This window comes from Zingiber officinale, chromosome 11B, assembly GCF_018446385.1.
Source record: "Zingiber officinale cultivar Zhangliang chromosome 11B, Zo_v1.1, whole genome shotgun sequence".
Lineage (NCBI taxonomy): Eukaryota > Viridiplantae > Streptophyta > Magnoliopsida > Zingiberales > Zingiberaceae > Zingiber > Zingiber officinale.
The window spans coordinates 64,469,962-64,478,878 of NC_056007.1; the positions used below are offsets into that span (position 1 = coordinate 64,469,962).

At 38.0% G+C, this 8,917-nt stretch overlaps 1 pseudogene; it reads right to left on the bottom strand.

The window, feature by feature from the left end:
- Nucleotides 1-591: 591 nt before the first annotated feature.
- On the bottom strand, nt 592-1,831 carry LOC122033974 (annotated as a pseudogene).
- Between the last annotated feature and the right edge of the window lie 7,086 nt (nt 1,832-8,917).

The following is an 8,917-nucleotide window of genomic DNA, read 5'->3' on the forward strand; positions in this document are numbered from 1 at the left end:
AAGAAGCATCTAAAAATAATAATTCTATGTCAAATTTCTACATGTATAACTTCTCTAAAAACAGCAACAAAAGAAACATCTAAAAACAACAATTTTATGTAAAATTTTTACATGTCCAACTTCTAAAAAAAGAGCAACTCAAAGGGGCATCTAACATGAACTGTAATATCTTTAACTAAATTAATAATAGTTCAAAAGATTTGCTTTATGAGAAGGATCAACGACACAAAAAAGAATAAATAAGAAGTTTTTCAAGAACGATTACCTAATTACATTGGCGAAATAGCAGAAGCAACAATTGAAAAGGTCCTCGCTTTCTTCCACACAGTGCCAGGGAGGGAGGCCGCTGGAGGTCGTAGAGGCCACTGGAGGCCATGGGAGGGAGGCCGCTAAAGGTCACAGGAGGGAGGTCGCCATGGACACTAGAGGTCGCTGGAAGTCGACGATGTTGGAGGGAGGTCCTTGGAGGGAGACGACGTTGGAGGGAGGTCGCAGGATGTCGCTCGAGGGAGACGACATTGGAGGGAGGACGCAGGATGTCAGTAGAGGCCACGAGAGGGAGGCGACGTCGGAGGTCGAGAGGTTAAGGTTTTACGTGTTGACGCGTGCACGCATTGGGGGGCGGGAGACCAGAAATAAGGGGTCAAGAAGATTCCTCCCCCAACTGACTCCTCAATCTGATGCAACTGATCTCCTCAAATTCTCATTGCTAGATGTGCAAACATTCAGCTGCATAATCTTTAGAGCTGGAAACAACTCCACAATCAAGAAGATTGATCATAATCTTAATAATTCCCTCGTCCATGAGGCACTGCCTTACTTCTGCAATTGCAGAGAGGTTCATATGTGCACCGGCGGTAGCCGATTGGCCGATGGAGCCCCTTATTTGGCACACTTCTACAAGCGGGCGAATACCACCATGGAGGGCATGCAGTGTCGGCCGACATGGACAGCCTTTGAAGGGAAAACACTGCTTTTTCTCGGGCTACTAAGCTCCCTGATCCCAAAAGCCTGATCAGCGATGGCAGCGCCTCTTCGGAGAAGAGAAAATTCTCGCAGTTCCCTGACTCGGTGAGCAAGGAAACCACGGTGGCCACTTTCTCTCTCGCTTTGGGAATGTGGCTGTCAACATGTGTATGAGGGCGGAGATGTTACTCCGTTCCAAAACCGTCATCAGTCACGCTCTTCTCGTTCTCCCGCATCACCTCAAGCAACCCATCCAAAGCTCGATGCTTTGCCTCGGCGTGACCTATTATGAGGCGAACGAGTAGCTCGTGTAGATTACAGCTGGTGTCATCCGCCTCGGCGGTGGGGAAGGCGGTTGCCGGAGGGAGAGCAGCTTCGCCTAGGACGCCAATTTTGACGAGGAGCCCGCAATCACGAAGGTTGAGATCAAACTGACAGACTAGGGCGTCTAGGTCGCTCTGCATCTAGAGCTTGCCGATGGAAACGACACCATCAGCCCCGAGGCATCGGTCAGACAATTGAACAGACTCGCACAAGGAGGCCACAACGGGCTGGAGTGACTCGCTGCAAAGAGCGTGCGCGAGAAGCAGGGGTGACTGGAAAGGTCAGAGAGGGAGGAGGGCACGCGCTCGATCTTCACAGCGATGGATTTCCAGCGCAAGACGAAGCCATTGGAAGACCTCGTGCTCTTCCACCACCATTCTCTCTGTTGATCGTTCTCTGGCACAATCATCTCCAACGACAACCATCTCAACTTTATATCCCTTTGCTTTTGCTTCAATAAACTCACCACATTCAAATCAGATGAGGGCTGAGCTTCAACTCCACACAAATTGCTATTTTTTGCACAAGTAAAATTAGATCCATGTGAATTGTCATCAGATGTTCTGGGAGTCACAAATATTCAGTATCAATTTGTGATCTATTAAGAGATGTGGAAGGAATTGTCTCGTGTGAAAGATTGTAGGATTTCAAACCTTCAACTTGAGCTGCTTCAGAATGTATTGGCTCCATATGGATTTTCATTTGTTCATCAACTGTAGTAAGTTTCTTTCGACCACAAGTGCATCCATCCAGAATATCACTCACTTTTCTGTTCACATACCATTTGATTTTCATTAGTGGAAACTACCTATTCCCTATGATTGGAAGGTTCTGATAAAGGGAAAGGAGAAGCTTGCACTATATTTCCTGAATCAAGGACCATATTTGCACCACGCATCACATAATTAGCTAATTCTAGATGGCTAGCTTGTAATTAAGAATGTACAACTTGAATGAGAACATTCAAGGGTTTGGATGGGAACTTGTAGCGGGAACTTCAAATATGTTGCCTAAAAATATGTCTTCCCTTAAACCATCAATTGGAACAACATGAGTAAAATTAGTAACAATTTGCAATATGCCAGGATCATCCACTTCTTCAAGATTAAATCCCTCATCCAAATAATTTTTGAATTTCTCTGGGTCATCTTGGATGTTGAAACTATCATCCTCCATAGAGAAACCTAATCGTTATTGGAATAAAGTTTGAGTGTAATCAAAGGAAAAAAAAAGTGACCTTTCATCTAATTCTTCATCTTCTCCCAATATCTGATTTTGGCTTTGCCTTGTCGGTCTCGTGAGCATCACAATTACTTCCACTATGTCGATGCTAGACCTCTAAGTTTGAAGTCAACCAATTTGCTTTCATTTAATCATGTACTTCCTCATAATAAAAAATCTGCTCCACTTCATTAATTCAATCAACGAACCCCTCAGTCTGTGACATACTAGAAAACTTAGTAAGATCAACTGGAAACCCGATATTTCCATATCGTTCCTCTCGACCATGATTTTCCCAAAACTGAGCACGACTACGATATGCATTTTTGAAAGCAGAACTAGAATTAGCATAAGAAAACTTACTACCTTTAAGATCTCGGACACTACGATCACAATGAGGCTTCCTCAGCCAGAACCTGGCTCTTACGACCTCGACCATGTCCTTAATGATCTTCAAGATCTCACGCCAGCTAGGTTAAATCTATAACTTGCCTCTGTAAATCCTAAATCTCGTATTGGGTGCTACAACCACAGTGCGAGGCTTTCTCAGCTAGAAACTACTTGGCATGGCCACGAGCACAACCACGACAACCTCCCATTGGATCTGACGCTCGACTTCCTCAATCGGAACGTATTAGCTCTAATACCAACTGATGTCAGGCATGATAGTGATTATCTTTGGGCTAACGAGAAGGGAGAATTGAGGAGAAGGCAAGAAGAGAAATTGTCATTCCCCATACAACAACAACCAAGTCTTATCCCACTAGGTAGGGTCAACTATATGAATCCTTTTACGTCATTGAGCTCTGTCTCCTAGTATATCATCATTTATACTTAAATAAATTTTATCTTATTTTATTATTGCTAACCAAGTTTTTTTTGTCTTCCTCTTCCTCGTTTGATAAGTGTGTTTGTCATAATTTTATATTGCCTAATTGGAACATTTATTGGTCATCTAAGAACATGCATATACCATCTTAAATGTGTCTCTCAAAATTTTTTCTCAATAGATGCAACTTTGACTTTCTCCCTAAAGCTCTTATTTCTTATTTTGTCTATCCTCGTATATCCACACATCCACCTTAACATCCTCATCTCTGTAACTCTCATCTTTTCCTCATATGTTCGAGTTAAAGCCCAACATTCAACTCCATATAACATAGCAATTGTCCAACTGCGATTTTATAGAATTTTCCTTTAAGTTTTAGAGATACTTTACGGTCACATAAAACACCTGATATTCTCTTCCATTTCAACCATCCTGCTTATATTTTATGTAAGACATCTCTCTCAATCTCTCCATTATTTTACAAAAATGATCTTAAATATTTAAAGCTTTCAGTTTTGGGCAACTTGTCATCTCCTATCTTAACAATTATCTTCTTAAGTCTAATATTGCTAAACTTAGATTCCTTATATTCCTTCTTTATTCTACTAAGTCTAAAACCTTTCCCTTCTAGTATTTCCCCCCAAAATTCTAGTTTAGCATTTACTCCATGTGTTTCATCTATTAAAATAATATCATCTGCAAATAACATACATCATGGTACCGTGTCTTGAATGTATGTAGTGAGTTCATCCATAATTAGTATCAAAAGATAGAGACTTAGAGTTGATCGTTGATGTAACCCTATCTTAATTGGAAATATTTCAGTTACTTCACCTGAAGTCTTGACTCTGGTCGACCAGAGTATAATTTCTTTAATTAGTTCAATATATGTTATGCTAACACATCTCTTTTTTAGAATTCTCCATATAATTTCTCTTGGAACTCTATTATAAACTTTTTAAAATCAATGAATACCATGTGTAGATCTTATTTTTGCTCATGATATTTTTTAATTAGTTGTCTAAGAAGATATATAGCTTCTATTATTGACCTTCCAAGCATGAACCCAAATTAATTTTCGATCACTGTGGTCTTCGTCCTTAATCTTTTTTCTATTATTTTTTTCTAAAGCTTCATGATAAGACTCATGAGTTTAATACCCCTATAGTTTGTATAATTTTATACGTCTCCCTTATTCTTATATAAAGGAACTAGAGTACTTACTCTCCATTAATCAAATATTTTTTTTATTTTTAATATCATGTTAAATAATTTTGTAAGTCATTCAATACATTATTTTCTTATGTACTTCTATACCTCTAATAGAATATTATTTGGTCTAATAGATTTTTTATTGTGCATCTCATTTAAAATTTATTCTATTCTGAAGTTTGAATTCTACAATAAAAATTTAAATTTCTATACTCGTTTGACCTACTTAAATTATCTAAGTTAAGTTGGTCACTTAAACTTTCATTAAAAAGTTGATGAAAATATCTCTTCTACCGTTCTTTTATTTATCCATTGTTACTAGTACTCTATTATATTCATCTTTAATATATTTTATTTGGATAAGATCTCTTGTCTTTCTTTCTCACTTTAGCTATTCTATAGATGTATATTCCCCCTTCTTTTGTATCCAATTTTTAATATAATCGTTCAAAAATTTTATTCTTTACTTCATTCACTACTTTTTTAGCCTCTTTCTTGGTTATTGTGTATTTTTTTAAAGTTTTTCTCATTCTTACAAATATATAATTCCTTGTGAGTTGTTCATTCTTCCTTTACTTTCTCTTGTACTTTCTCATTTCACCACCAAGATTCCTTACTAAGTGGTACATGTCACTCACAGAGTATAATCTTAGCTACTATTTTTAACTTTGATATTATCGTATTCCATGTCATATTAGAGTCACCATTTATTTCACCTAATAGTAGCAAACCTAGCAACAAGTGCATAGATATCAAAATAGTCCAGGCCTTCCTTTTATTTTAAGCCCTTTTTTACTAACCTTGCCTTGAACTTGTCTATAGTTCCATCAATTTTCATCTTTTTTTTAAATATCCATTTACAATTGATTGGTTTTGATTCATGTGAAAGATCAACCAAATTTTATGTTTTATTGCTCATAATAGACTCCATCTCATCATTAATTGCTTCTTTCTAGAATGCAACATCCCTAGACTTCATTACTTCTTCATATGTTTTGGGATCATATTCCATTGAATCAGATATGGTTATCTATTTCACATTTGAATCCCTAATTCCCTCCAAAAGATACATAACAAGTCAGGTCCAAAGAATTTATCTTTTCAAGCCCTTTTACTTCTCCTTAATTCAGGAGGATCAACATCAATATTTGTATGAACAATTGCTTCATTACTGACTATTGGTGCACTAGTAGTAGTAGTATCATGAGAAACTTCAGAATCTAAGGCTTTAGGTATAGTAGAAAATCAGTTCGTATAAAATATAGCACCACATGATTCAAACATGACATTGATAGGAATAGAATTATTGGACTCAATAACAAGGAACCTATATGCCTTACTATGCTCAGCATAACCCATGAAGATGCACTCAATGCCCTTCTCTCCTAAGTCCTAACTTCTTCACTTTGGTTCAGGAAGTCTAACAATAGCTAGCTAGACATCCCCAATCTCGTAAGTAAGATAGATTAAGCTTGCGTTTATTCCATAATTCATATAAGATGACTTTATTTCCTTTAAAAGGAACATGATTTAGAATGTGACATGCAATCATTATTGTTTCACCCCAATAATCCTTACTTAGCTAAGAATTACTTAACATAGTATTCACCATTTCAATAAGAATTCTATTTTTCCTTTCCGTCATTCGATTTTGTTGAGGAGTATATGCAGAAGATATTTTAGGCACAATGCCTATATCTTTACAATATTTAGGAAAATGATATTCATCTCCTCTAATACTTCTAAGCTATTTAATCTTAGAATTACATAAATTTTCTACTTCAGGCTTATAAATTTTAAGTTTATCCAATATTTCATCCTTAGTCCTCATTTAATAAATATAGCAATATCTAGAAAAATCTTCTATAAAAGTAACAACATAACATTTTCCTCCCCTAGTAGGCATAGCATGTAAATCACATACATTACTATGTATTAATTCCAATATAGAACTAGTTCTTTTTATATTAAGAAATGGAGTTTAGTTATTTTATTTTGTATGCATACTTTGTATTTTTCTAGCATATTATCCTTACATTTTGGTATTATGCCCAGATTACTCATGTCATACTTTTTTCTAGAATTAACATGTCGTATACAAAAATGCCACAAATTAAATGAGTCAACCATATAATCAAAAATATCAGTTTTATTTATACTCTTATTAAACATTTCATCATACACAAATCCTTTGCCAACAAATACACCTCCTTGAAGGATGATTACAAAATCAGAATCAATGATAATTTTGAAGTGACACTTGCTATGTATGCTTTTAGAAACAAGGTTCCTCCTAACTTTAGGAACATGATACACATTGGTCAACGCAAGTGTCTTCCTTGAAGTGAACTCAAATTTGATACTATCAATTTCTTTGACAATTGTCGTAGAGTGGTTGCCCATAAAGATAATTATCTCTTCTTCTACTAGTGAATAGGTAGAGAATTGGTTTTGATTGATACAAATGTGCTTTTTAGCACTAATATCAATCCACCAATCTTAGGAATGCTCAACCAAACATGCCTCTACAACATGGCCACATACTTAGGCCTTCTTGCCTGATTTTGTTTCTTCAGGATACGACATTATCTTTTGTAGTGCCTTGGTTTACCATAATGATGGCAATTGCCTTGTCTCTTTTGGTTCCTGGTTCTATTTGTTGTCATCAACTTTTCGATCTTTTTATTTTTAGAGGAGTTATCATTATTATGTTCCTTAAATTTTTTACTTCTTCCACCATAAGCATCTTAGAAGACTATCCCTCAAAATTATTAGCACCAAAATCTTCCTTAATATGAAGATGGCTAGCCAATTCTTCTAGAGACAAGTCCTTCATTTTATGCTTGAGATTGTTTTTATAATTTTTCCATGAATTAGTAAGTTTGTCAATCACCGAAGACAAAATAATAGATTCATCCATACGCATTTCATGTTGTGCATATTGATTATAAATGTGTATGACTTCATGAAATTGCTCAATAATTTTTCTAGTATCAACCATGTGATATTGAAAAAAAAATTGGAAACTAGAAATTTCTTACTTGCATCATCTTCAGATTGATACTTAGCTTCAAGTGAGTCCTATATTTCCTTTATGGTTTCCTTTTTATAGTATTGCTCGAACAAAGTGTTGGAACCCCAAGGTTGTTTTGGTGTGATCAACAAGTTAAGTTAGGTCCTGTGTTGTTTTAACCTTGTGTCTAAGTGTGCAGGACCTTAGGAGTGGAAGACGCAACTAGCGAGAAGGACGACACGCGGTGCGTCTGAGGGACGAGGTGTTGTGGAAGAGTACCCCGGTGGACGAGAATGAAGCGTGCGGTGGTTCCGAGGGACGAAAGCCGGAGCGGAAGATTGCTCGGGGAGCAAGAGACGCAGCTAGCGAGAAGGTCGGCACGGGGTGCGACCGAGGGACGAAGACTGTGGATGAGTAGCTGGTGGACGAGAAGGAAACATGCAGCGATTCTGAGGGGCGAGAAGCCGGAGCGGAAGGCTGCTCGAGAAGAAACTGAACTTGGGTTCGGGTGAGCCCTTTTCCGGATGGCAGAGATCACCCAAGCGAGCGGATCCGGAGGAGAAGAACCGGACCGAGGCGGGAATGAACCAGAGAAGAGGTCCCGGATGAAAAAGTCAACATCTGTTGACTTTGGGCTTCGGGGTGCCCGGAGTAGTCCGAGGCGCTTGTGTTGGGTTTTTCGGGCCGCGAAAACCACGTTTTCGCGTCTCGGAAACCCCGAATCACCCATGCCACTGGATCTCGTGCGAAGAATAGATTACAAAATAATTTCTTGTACGAGTTTCTACTTAGATCTACTCCTAGATCTACATGAAGAAAAAGGTTATACCTTTGAAGCGTGCCTTTTGCGTATCCCGCTCGTCCAAAATGCCGGATCTCGAGAGTATCAAGATAGATACTCCTCTAGAAGTATCCACACGGACACGTAGGTGGAGAAAAACATACAAAGAGGTGTGCTAGCACCTATGTGTGGTTCGGCCAAGTTGAGGAGGAGAGGGAGATGGAGAGCTTGAGAGGAAGAAGATGGAATGAATGAGATTGATTCACAAAAATGAAAACATAACCTCTCATTCATGTGGCCGACCACATTAAGATGGTGAGTAACTCCCATGGAATGCCAAGAGTCACAACTCTTGGTAACTCCCATGAGGTGGCATCCTACTTAAGCAACCATGATGATGTGGAGCATCATCATTGGCCCACTCAATGCCAACTCACCAATGAGGTGGCATAAAGTCAAGTCAAACTTGACTCTTCATCTTCCTCTCAAGTCAAGTCAAACTTGACTTAATCTCTCTCATGGTTGATCTAATCCAACCATTTAATTCAAGCTAATTTAATATAATGAATCT